Source organism: Triticum dicoccoides, chromosome 5A, assembly GCF_002162155.2.
Source record: "Triticum dicoccoides isolate Atlit2015 ecotype Zavitan chromosome 5A, WEW_v2.0, whole genome shotgun sequence".
NCBI classification, from domain to species: Eukaryota; Viridiplantae; Streptophyta; class Magnoliopsida; order Poales; family Poaceae; genus Triticum; species Triticum dicoccoides.
The window spans coordinates 399,801,064-399,813,633 of NC_041388.1; positions in this window are offsets into that span (position 1 = coordinate 399,801,064).

The following is a 12,570-nucleotide window of genomic DNA, read 5'->3' on the forward strand; positions in this document are numbered from 1 at the left end:
TGCTCCGGTTTCATGTTAATCGGAATGAGTTTGTTAACAAGACTTGATCAACCTTGTTAGTGGATTCCTTTTGACGAACATGAGATGGATGAAGCTAGAAGCACAACCTTCTGTACCCTCTCTATACTTTCTGTTATTTAGTTAAAATAAAGTAAAAATCAATAATTTTCTGTCTGTTATCTGATTATCCGTGCAATATAAAAATACCTCGAAAATAAAAGTTCTCCAAATGCCCTGAAAATTAAATATGATATTTTCTAGAATATTTGAGGATTTATGGAACAAAGAACACACCAGGGGGGAAACCACCTTGCCACGAGGGTGGAGGGCGCGCCCACCCCCCTAGGGCGCGCCCCCTGTCTTGTGGGCCCCACGGTGGCCCTCCTCTACTTATTCTTTTAGCCACACACTTCATCTTCCTCACACAAACACGAAAAACCAACTCAAGCACGAGTTCCAGCCCTCTTTGCTGCCATTTTCGATCTCCTTGCTCAAAGCACCTCTCACAAAACTGTTTGGGGAGATTGTTCCTTGGTATGTGACTCCTCCATTGGTCCAATTAGGTTTTGTTCTAGTGCTTTATTCATTGAAATTTTTTGCTGCTTAGGTGACCCTGTTCTTGAGCTTGCATGTCAAATTTATATGGTCAAATGTAGTTTTGATGCATGATATAGGCTCTAGGCACTTGTAGGAGTAGTTGCTATCAATATTATTGAGTTTGATTTACTTTTATTTTGAAGTTACTAAAAACTTTCAAAAAATATCAGAGGAATAAATATGTTTAGGAAAATGTTCCAAGGTGGTTCTTCAAGGAAGCAAGGACCCAGGCTTACAATGCGTGATGCTGACAAAGAGCCTCCAAGAGACGCTCCAGTGCGTCCTTGTGAGTGGCCTTCTGAAAATTTTATGGATTGAGCGGGAATAAAAGAAGAATTTAACGCATATTTACGTAATGCCGATCTTGAGGACTTTGAGGCAGACGAATGCCCCCAGTATCATGAGCTCACAAGCTCTTTTGTGAGGAGGTTTGAGTATTCATCTTCGCGTAATTCTCCTTCAGTCATGTTTGATCTTTATGAAAAATCTTATACCATGGAGTTAGAGGATTTCACTTTTGCTTGCAAACTTCCACAATGGGGTAGTGTTAGGGATCCCCCTAAATCTGAATTTAGAAACTTTCTTGCTAGTATAACTGTAGGGGAATCTAGAGATATAACGCAAGCTACCATAGGGAGCATTCACTTTCCTGCTATACATTATTCTGCTCTCTTCATAGGTAGGTGCATAAATGCTAAGGATGAATCATGTCACATGTGTGTCCCTGACCTTAGCATTCTCAGGAGTGCTGTGTCAGGAGACCAATCTTATCATATGGGAGCCATTGTAGCTCGTAGGTTGCATCATAATAGACATAATGGAGATTTCTTTGGAGGAATTTATGCAACCCGCTTTGCTAAATTTCTTGAGATAGACGTTCATGAGGGAGACATGGAGTTGCCTCCTGCTTATTTAGATTTTGATTCTATGATTTCCCACCATTTTGTCGAGAGGAACGAATCGCCTCTCCAGTACCGACTAATCTTTGACAGACGCCGTGCTGTCCATATTACTCTCCCTGCTCCTGCTTTCTTTGATTATCAGGCAAGAGGAGGATATACTATTACCAGAGAGGAGGCAGATGAGTACGAGAGGAGAGCGGAGGCCGCTCGTCGCCACACTGCAGCTCAGGAGGCGATAGCCGCTACAACACAGTACGACCCCAACAACTATTATTATGGATATCAGCCAGGTCAGCCGTGGCCATAGACCAACTTAGGCCAAAAGCCTAAGCTTGGGGGGAGTACGTATTTCTCACCGACATTACATTTATGTTCACACACACTCATTGCTAGATGTCGGTGCTCATACTTTTTCATTGTATCATCCATGCTAGTTTATTTTCCTTTTTAATGCTTTCTTCTTGTGTGTTTAATAAACTTTAAGAAAAACCAAAAAAATTAGTTGTAGCTTTTAATCAATTTACTTTCCATGCTTGTAGTAGCAATTAAAAAGAAAACCCAAAAATATTTCCTGTTCTTCTTTTGCTTGTTGGGAGCTTTCCCATGTAAATAGTTTTATTTCTTTTCTTTCTTTGGGGGTCAGTAGGAGAAGACCATAATTAAATTGTTGAAGTGGCTCTTATATGCATTATTGTTTACCTGACAAAAGAGCCCATATTGCTTTGTCTTCTCCTGTTTATTGAATGCTCGCAGATTCCAGCTTAGTCCAATGCACGTGCACTCTTATTATTATTCACATCGTTCGGTCGTGCAAGTGAAAGGCAATTATGATGATATATGATGGACTGACCGAGATGAGAAAAGCTGGTACGAACTCGACGTCTTTTGTTTTTGTAAATATGATGAGTTCATGGTTCTTGATTCAGCTTGTTATGAATAAACATGCTTGCAATGACAATTAGAGATCATAGTTGCTTGTGCCATGCTTGATTAACTATGAGTTATAATGGTTTACCTTGCGTGCCAACGTGCTATTAAAATGGTTATGATGTGGTATGATAGGGTGGTATCCTCCTCTGAATGATTTAAGTGACTTGACTTGGCACATGTTCACGCATGTAGTTGAAACAAATCAACATAGCCTTTACGATATTTATGTTCATGGTGGATTATATCCTACTCATGCTTGCATCCAATGTTTATTAAGTTTAATGCATGTACATGGCTGTTGTCGCTCTCTAGTTGGTCGCTTCCCAGTCTTTTGCTAGCCTTCACCTGTACTAACCGGGAATACTGCTTGTGCATCCAAACTCCTTAAACCCCAAAGTTATTCCACATGAGTCCACTATACCTTCCTATATGCGATATCTACCTGCCGTTCCAAGTAAATTTGTATGTGCCAAACTCTAAACCTTCAAATAAATATCCTGTTTTGTATGCTCGAATGGCTCATGTATCAACTAGGGTTGTCTGTATATTCCATGTTAGGCGGGTTATTCTCAAGAGGAGTGGACTCCGCTCCTCACTCACGAGATAAATGGCTGGTCACCGGGATGCCCAGTCCCATGCTTTATGCAAATTAAATCAAAATAATTGCAAACAAAACTCCCCCTGGGACCTGATGTATGTTGGAGGCACTCGTTGTTTCGAGCAAGCCATGGGTTGATGTTTGTTGGTGGAGGGGGAGTATAAAATTTACCATTCTATTTGGGAACCGCCTATAATGTGTGTACCATGGAAGATATCGCCATCTCTTGGTTGTTATGTTGACAATGAAAGTATACTGCTCAAAATGTTATTCACCTCTATTTCAAATTCGAGCTCTGGCAACTCTACAAATCCCTGCTTCCCTCTGCGAAGGGCCTATGTATTTACTTTTATGTTGTGTCATCACCCTCTTATTAAAAAGCACCAGTTGGAGAGCACCGCTGTCATTTGCATTCATTACTGTTAATTTATATTGGGTGTGACTATGATTGGATCTCTTTTATCATGAATTACAATGTCTAGTCAGTCCTTGATCTTTAAAGGTGCTCTGCATTTAAGTTTTGCGGTCTCAGAAAAGGGCTAGCGAGATACCATCTTGTTATATCATATTATGATTGTTTTGAGTAAGTGTTGTCATCCGAGTTTTATTATTATGGCTCACTAGTTGATTACGCTATTGATATGAGTAAACATGAGACCTGAGAATTATTGCAAATGTGGTTAGTTATAATCTTTGCTGAAAACTTGAACGCTAGCTTGACATATTTACAACAGCAAGAGCAAACAGAGTTTGTAGAAGTTTTTCTTTATTTCTTTCAGTTTGTCAATTGAATTGCTTGAGGACAAGCAAGGGTTTAAGCTTGGGGGAGTTGATACGTCTCCAGTGTATCTACTTTTCCAAACACTTTTGCTCTTGTTTTGGACTCTAACTTGTATGATTTGAATGGAACTAACCCGGACTGACGCTGTTTTCAGCAGAATTGCCATGATTTTGTTTTATGTGCAGAAAACAAAAGTTCTCGGAATGAGCTGAAACTCCACGGAATATCTTACAATAAATAATAAAAAAATCCTTGCCAAAGATGAAGACTAGGGGGCCCACACCCTTCTCACGAGGGTGGGGGCACGCCCCCCCTAGGGCGCGCCCCTACCTCGTGGGCCCACCTAGAGACCCCCCAACTCCAACTCCAACTCTATATAACTGCTTTCGGGGAGAAAAAAATCAGAGAGAAGAAATCATCGCGTTTTACGATATGGAGCCGCCTCCAAGCCCTAAAACCTCTCGGGAGGGCTGATCTAGAGTCCGTTCGGGGCTCCGTAGAGGGGGATTCGTCGCCGTCGTCATCATCAACCATCCTCCATCACCAATTTCATGATGCTCACGGCCGTGCGTGAGTAATTCCATCATAGGCTTGCTAGACGGTGATGGGTTGGATGAGATGCACCATGTAATCGAGTTAGTTTTGTTAGGGTTTGATCCCTAGTATCCACTATGTTCTGAGATTGATGTTGCTATGACTTTGCTATGCTTAATGCTTGTCACTAGGGCCCGAGTGCTATGATTTCTGATCTAAACCTATTATGTTTTCATCAATATATGAGAGTTCTATATCCTATCTTGCAAGTCTATAGTCACCTATTATGTGTTATGATCCATTAACCCTGAAGTGACAATAATCGGGATACTTGTCGGTGATGACTGTAGTTTGAGGATTTCATGTATTCACTATGTGCTAATGCTTTGTTCCGGTTCTCTATTAAAAGGAGGCCTTAATATCCCTTAGTTTCCATTAGGACCCCGCTGCCACGGGAGGGTAGGACAAAAGATGTCATGCAAGTTCTTTTCCATAAGAACGTATGACTATATTCGGAATACATGCCTACATTACATTGACGAACTCGAGCTAGTTCTGTGTCACCCTATGTTATGATTGTTACATGATGAACCACATCCGGCATAATTATCCATCATTGATCCAATTCCTACGAGCTTTCCATATACTGGTTTACGCTTATTTACTTTCCCACTGCTATTGTTACAATCACTGCAAAATACCAAAAACATTACTTTGCTTTCATTACTCTTTTGTTACCATTACCATCGTTATCATTTTACTTTGCTACTAAACACTTTGCTACAGATACTAAGTTTCCAGGTGTGGTTGAATTGACAACTCAGCTGCTAATACTTGAGAATATTCTTTGGCTCCCCTTGTGTCGAATCAATAAATTTGGGTTGAATACTCTACCCTCGAAAGCTGTTGCGATCCCCTATACTTGTGGGTTATGAGTTGCCATGGCCTCCGTTGCCATTGCGACGACTCCACGGGTGTCTCTCTTCGACTCACCCAATGAGAGCATCACCGCCAAGTGCCTCATGGCTAAAGCCACCAACAAGGTAACCCCCAACATCAAAACTACCATCATTAATCATCCTTCTTCGACGGATAGCATTGATGAACATGAGGGAACTAATGTGGAGGTGAATGAGTTTGAGGCCTTTATGGGTAAACTCAAGGGTAAATCCAAGAAGCACTTTGTTGCTCTCTTGGAACAACTTGGTGAAGCCAATGACATGATCGAGGCTCACGAAGATACCATCTCTAAGATGGAGGGGCATAGTCGTGACTACGTCGATGAGATTTAGGATCTTTCTAATGCTCTTGAGGAAGAGCGTGGTCTTCGTTTGGCTCTTGAGGAGTCTCACAATTATGATCATGCTAAATTAAAGAAAGATCTTGATCATGCCCTTGTTGTTTCTCGTGTGCTAAACTCCGAGAAGGCAAAGCTTGGGGTTGATCTTTCTAGACTCAAAGAGGAGTTTGACATTCTCGACAAGGCTCACAAAGTCTTGAAGGGTGTTCATGCTACCCTCAAGGAGTCTCATGATCAACTCCAAGTGAAGCTAACCAAGGAGAAAGCCACATTTCCTCATATGGTGTTAATTGATAATGCAAATGCTACTAACCCTTGTTGTGAGCATGTGCATCTTATTGAGGAGAATGTTAAGTTGAAGGAGCAACTTGAGAAAGGCCTTGTGTCATGCATACAAGGTGAGAAGAACCTAAACGACCTTTTTGAGAAATCAAAAGGAAGTTGTGGCCAAGGAGGGGATTGGGTTCGCACCCAAGCCCAAGAACAAGAAGAAGGATAACAAGACCAAACGACCTCCTCCTCTCAAGCAAACTTTTGTGAAGGAGGGAGAGCATGCTTCCAAGGAGAAGAAGAACAATGCGAAGGGTGGCGGTGTCAAAAAGGGCAATGCCACCCCTCCCAACAAAGCCGTCGACTTTAATCCTTCTTATGTGTTATGTCGTGCTAGTGATGGGCATGTCTATGCCAAATTTGTTGGTTCTCCTCATCAGTACATTGAATGGTCTCTTTGGGTTCCTAAGACCCTTGTTACTAACATCAAAGGACCCATTACAAAATGGGTATCTAAAACCAAGCATTGATCTCTTGTAGGTGTTTGCTTCTGGTGGGGGATCATGGTTGCTCGATAGTGGAGATATAAATCATATGACCGGAAGCAAGGACTTGGTGGTGGACGTGCACAAGATTCCATCTATGCCCACCAATGTCGAGTGGGGTGATGCCTCATCTTCTAAGGTATTGGGACTTGGTAAGGTTGTCATCTCTCATGATCTCACGATCGAGAAGGTCATGCTTGTTGAGTCCCTTGCATACAATTTACTTTCCGTTCGTCAACTTGCAATCATGGGCTTTGCCACTTTGTTTGATATTGATACTGTGGCCCTCTTGTGGAGCAAGACTCTTAAAGTAGCCTTTGTTGGGCATGTCGAGAACGGTCTATATGTGATTAACTTTTCGAAGCGACCCACTAAGACCGCGACATGCCTAATGGCTAAAGTTGATGTGGGATGGCTTTGGCATCACCGTTTAGCCCATGTCAATATGAGATCTTTGCAATGTCTTCTCAAGGGGGACCATGTTCATGGACTAACGAATGTTAGTTTTGCTAAAGATCGTGCTTGTAGTGCTTGTATTGAAGTTAAGCTTCATGAGAAGGCTCACCCTCCCACGACTATCATTTACTCAAAGAGGCCTTTGGAGCTCCTTCACTTGGATCTCTTTGGGCCTCCATCCTTTTGATAGTCTTGGGGGTAGGAAGTATTTCTTGGTGATTGTGGATGACTACTCAAGTTATACTTGGGTGTATTTCTTCAAGAGGAAGAGCGAAACCTAACAAACCGTCATTGAATTTGCAAATGAAACACAACGTCAACACAATGCAAAGATCTTGACAATAAGAAGTGACAACGGCACCGAGTTCAAGAACTACACCTTGGATGAGTTTCTTAGTGATGAGGGGATCAAGCATCAATATTCCGCACCCTACACCCCTCAACAAAATAGTGTTGCGGAGAGGAAGAACCAGACGTTGATGGATGCGGCAAGGACCATGATGGCGGAGTTCAAGTCTCCATACAACTTTTGGGCCGAAGCCATCAACACCGCGTGTCATGCATCCAATCGGCTCTACCTCCGCAAGGGCTTGAACAAGACTCCATATGATATACTCACCGGTAACAAGCCCAACCTCAAGTACTTTCGAGTGTTCGGGTGTAAGTGTTTCATTCTCAAGAAAGGTGTTCAGTTGTCTAAATTTGAGGCTAGAGCTTATGAGGGCATATTTGTTGGTTATGCTACAAACTCTCATGCTTACCGTGTCCTTAATAAATCCACGTGACTTATTGAGGAGACGTGTAATGTGGAGTTTGATGAGAATAACGGCTCCCAAGTGGAGCAAAGTGGCACTTGTGATGTAGGTGATGAAATTCCTCCTCAAGACATAAGAAGAATGGGTGTTGGTTTTATCCTACCCATTTAGGAACCCCTTGTGGCCGAAGGAGAAGGACAAGGCTCCACTCAAGTGGAGCCATCACCAACCCAAGGCCCACACGCTTCAGAAGAACAAAGTGAAGGCCCTCATCATCATGAACAAGACCAAGGGCAAGATCATGCTCAAGACGGTGTTGACACACCAAGTGATGCCCAAGGTCAAGTTCTCTCCTCCGAGCAAGTTCAATATCAAGAACAAGCTCAAGACGTCGCTCAATATGATCAAGTGACCGCTCCTCAACTCACCACCGAGGAGGAATTGGAGCGTCGTGCCGCCAAGATTGCTTCCAAGCTCTCCACCAAGGGTCATCTCATGAAGAATGTACTTGGAAGCATTCAAAAGGGGGTAAGCACTCGTAGACAATTGGCAAACTATTGTGAACATCACGCGTTTGTCTCTTGTGTTGAACTCCAAAAGGTATATGAAGCACTCAAAGATCCTGATTGGCTTAATGCCATGCATGAAGAACTCAACAACTTCGAGTACAACAAGGTGTGGAGATTGGTGCCAAGGCCAACGGGGAACCACAATGTCATTGGAACCAAGTGGATATTTAAGAACAAGCAAGATGCTCATGGGACCATCATTCGCAACAAGGCAAGATTGGTGGTACAAGGCTACTCCCAAGTCGAGGGTATCGAGTGCGGTGAAACCTTTGCTCCCGTTGCTCGCCTTGAATCCATTCGTGTTGATTGCTTATGCTTCTCATCACAACTTTAAGTTGCAACAAATGGATGTGAAGAGTGCTTTTCTTAATGGTCCTATTAATGAGTTGGTCTATGTCAAGCAACCCCCTGGGTTCAAGGATCCCTACTTTCCCGATCATGTGTATCAACTCGATAAGGCACTCTATGGGCTTAAACAAGCCCCACGTGCGTGGTATGACCACCTTACCGAGTTTTTACAAGATCGTGGGTTTGAAGTTGGGCTAATCGACCCCACTCTTTTTACTAAGAAGGTCAAAGGGGAGTTGTTTGTATGCCAACTATATGTTGATGACATTATCTTTGGTTCCCCTAACAAAGCTTTCAATGAGGAATTTGCCGCTCTCATAACCTCAAAGTTCAAGATGTCTTCCATGGGAGAGTTGAAGTTCTTTCTAGGGTTCGAAGTGAAGCAAAGAAGAGAAGGAACCTTCATCAACCAAGGCAAATACACTCAAGACATGCTCAAGAGATTCAAGCTAAGTGATGTCAAGCCGGCTTCCACTCCAATGCCCACCAAGTGCCAACTTGACATCGATCCCAATGGTAAAGCGGTGGATCAAAAGGTATATCGCTCCATGATTGGATCCTTGCTTTACCTTTGTGCATCTAGACCGGATATCATGTTGAGTGTGGGAATTTGTGCATGGTTTCAAGCCGCACCTAAGGAAAGTCACTTTGTGGCGGTCAAGCGAATCTTTCGATATTTGGCTCATACCCCAAACTTTGGCTTATGGTACCCAATAGGAGCAAACTTCAAGCTTGTAGGGTATTCGGACTCCTAGGAAGTCCACTTCCGGAGGGTGCCAATTCCTTGGTTGCTCTTTGGTAAGTTGGTCTTCCAAAAAGCAAAGTTGTGTGTCTCTCTCGTCCACCGAAGCGGAGTATGTAGCGGCCGGTAGTTGTTGTGCACAACTCTTATGGATGAGGCAAACTTTAAAGGATTACGGTGTCATTTGTGACAAAGTGCCTCTTTGGTGTGACAATGAAAGTGCCATCAAGATTTCTCTCAACCCGGTGCAACACTTCAAGACGAAGCATATTGAGATTAGGTATCACTTCATCCGGGATCACATTAGGCGAGGGGAGATCGAGCTGAACTACGTCAACACTCATGATAACCTTGCAGATATTTTCACGAAGCCGTTGGATGAAGTAAGATTTCGCGAGTTAAGGCATGAGCTAAATATCATTGATTCGAGCAATGTTGCTTGAACCCTTGCACACTCTACCATACTCCACTTGTTGTCTTGTTTAGATGTAGGCATGGACATAGGGGGAGTGTTGTTCTCTCAATGAACTCTCCCTCCCCCCATTATGCATAAATTGATCAACCCTTCCACATTCACCATTTTTTATGGTACTTGTGCTTCAAAGACGAGTTTTGGTCATGGGCCCAAGGATAGTTTTTCGCGGTGCCATACCAATTGACTCAAACATAGGTGGCTCCGGCCACCGCCCTCTCTTTGGAGAGGTTGTGTCTCGAGGTTGTTTCTTGTTGTCTCTTGCCTTTCTTTCTTTGTGTTGAGCGTGTTCTTGTGGTGTCTTGTTGGCTTGAAGTTTTGGTGCGCAGACCTCTTTTCTTGTTTGAAACGTGAAACTTCTTGAGCCCATGGTACTACCGCGGTTTGCAACGCTACTACCGCGTATGGAGTGCATGGTACTACCGCACCTAGCGTGGCAGTAAATTTTTTACTGCCGCCTCGGAGAGCGGTACTACCGCTCAGGTGCGGTACTTCCGCCGAGCGGTACTATGCAATGAAGCTCGGTACAACCGCGCTGACGAGTGCGTGGGGGGTTATGACTCGGGCAGGGGAGTTCCAACTCCCCATACCCATTCACTTGTCTCTCTCCCCACCATCTCTCTCTCTCTCTCTCGCTCAAGAATGGTGCCGGAGGCCCTCGCGGAATATCCGTCTCCGGCCACTCTCCTCGGATTCCGTCCGGTGGGATCGTTCCCCGCCACTTCCTCTTGCCATGGACCAAGGTTTCTCCCCAAATCCCTCTCTTTCTTGGTTGTTCTTTCGCTTCTAGGTTTTTGGGGAGATGCATGTTGTTCTTGAGATTTTAGGCCAAATCTTTGCAAGCGTAGGATGTAGGAGAGTCATGTTGCGTAGAAATTATACTTGATATATTGTCCCATGGTAGATTTGATCAACCGTAGTACCGTTGTGGTTTTGCGGTTTCTTCTGAGATTCAAAAGTGGTTCAGATCTGACGCGGTGCGGTACTACCGCGCCTCTTGTGCGGTACTACCGCTAGTCTGGTACTACCGCCCGTCTGGTGCGGTACTACCGCACGTGCTGTGGCACTAAGCTCTTACTACCACTCCAAGACACGGTACTACCGTGACCTCACACGATACTACCGCGACTAGGAGCGGTACTAAAATTTTAGTACCGCATGCCCTGACAGTACTACCGTTGGTGTCCAATCTCTCTCGTGGCAATTACCACGTATGCTTTCTACCTGTTTCTCTTGTTTTGCTAAGGTCTTTCCATTGATTCTTCTCGCTCGTTGTGTGTGCTTTCTCTTGTTTCTTAGGTGGTGGCTCTCGCCGTTCCAATCCCAGTCGTGACACTGGCTCCAAGCGACTGTGCAATCCTCAAGATGAAGCACCAGAGGGCTCCAGTGCCCCCAAGCGCAATGTCAAGACCACCGCTAGCAATAACAAGGAACCCACTAAGGGCATGGACGAGATTCCCCACGCTGAGTACATCGAACGCCGGAAGATCAACCCTTATGTGAATGCTTGTGCTATCCTCATAGGCAGTGAATTGTTTTGGACCAAGCAGCAGACTCTCGTTTATCTGGATGTAATCAAGAACAAGCAAAATACCTACGTGGATGTCAAGTGCATAGACATGAATCACTTGAGGAAGGACAAGTTTCGTGAGTAGTTTGGAGAAGCTCTGGATTTGGTGGAGCAGTTCGGTATTGAACATGTGATCTCTTTCCACCCTGACTATGAGCCTGAGCTTATCTGTCAGTTCTTTGCCTCAGTTTACTTTCACCCCGGGGAGGAGCGGAGGATGACCTGGATGACCAATGGCCGTAAGTTGACTGCTACCTGGAAGGAGTTCATGGATCTGCTCCATGTTCCTGATGACGGGCTCACCACACCCGTTGGTGTTCGCCCCCATGCCAATCCTGAGTCTGCTAGCAAGAACAAGTTACAGCCGTTCTATGTTGAGAAGGTGCTTCCCAGTGGCAAGTCGACATGGGTGCTGAACTCCTCTCTGGATATCATGCATTGCATCTTCTGCAACTCTCTGTTCCCTCGCATTGGCGACAAGGACAAGGTTCATGCCTATCTGGTGGATATGCTGCTCCTGTGCGAGGAGGCACGTGTGTCTCAGACTCGGCCACTTGATGTCTCACACATCATGTGGTGTGAGCTTCGGTTTGCGGTGTTCACCCGCAAGGTACCTATCTATGGACCATACCGGTTTCTGTTGATCTCCACAACTTGGGAGAAGTTGTACCCTAGTGATGAGTTCCTTGCTCCAAACTGGATTCGGCATGAGCCCATCAGTCTCCGTGTCAAACCGAACTGGGCCAACACTACTACTCGTGCTGAGGCGTCTGCTGCTAGGACGGCTGTTGGTGAGGAGGAGGCTGGAGCAGAGGATGTTGCTGAGGACCGTGCTGCTAGGTCTTCCCATCCTTCCTTTGAGCCCTCGTGAGCCAAGAAGTTGAAGGACAAATGAAGACTCTTTTCTGCATGCAAGCAAAGGGGCAGTACAGGACTCACATGGCATCCAAGGAGAGTCGCCGCCGCGACAAGAAGGTTATGAGGCTCTTTGGAGAGGACGTCTCTGGCGGTTCTGAGGAGGTCATCACACCAGAGGCTGCATGGATGGCCAAGCAAGGCTTCAAGTGGACTAGTTCTGAGGACGACATCGAGGAGACCGTCCCCGCCGCCGAGTCTGACGAGGAGCACGAGGAGAGTTGGGATGATTTCTCTGCCTGAGCCACCCCTTGTGTGTAGGTTTCCTCTCTACCTTTTTGACGTC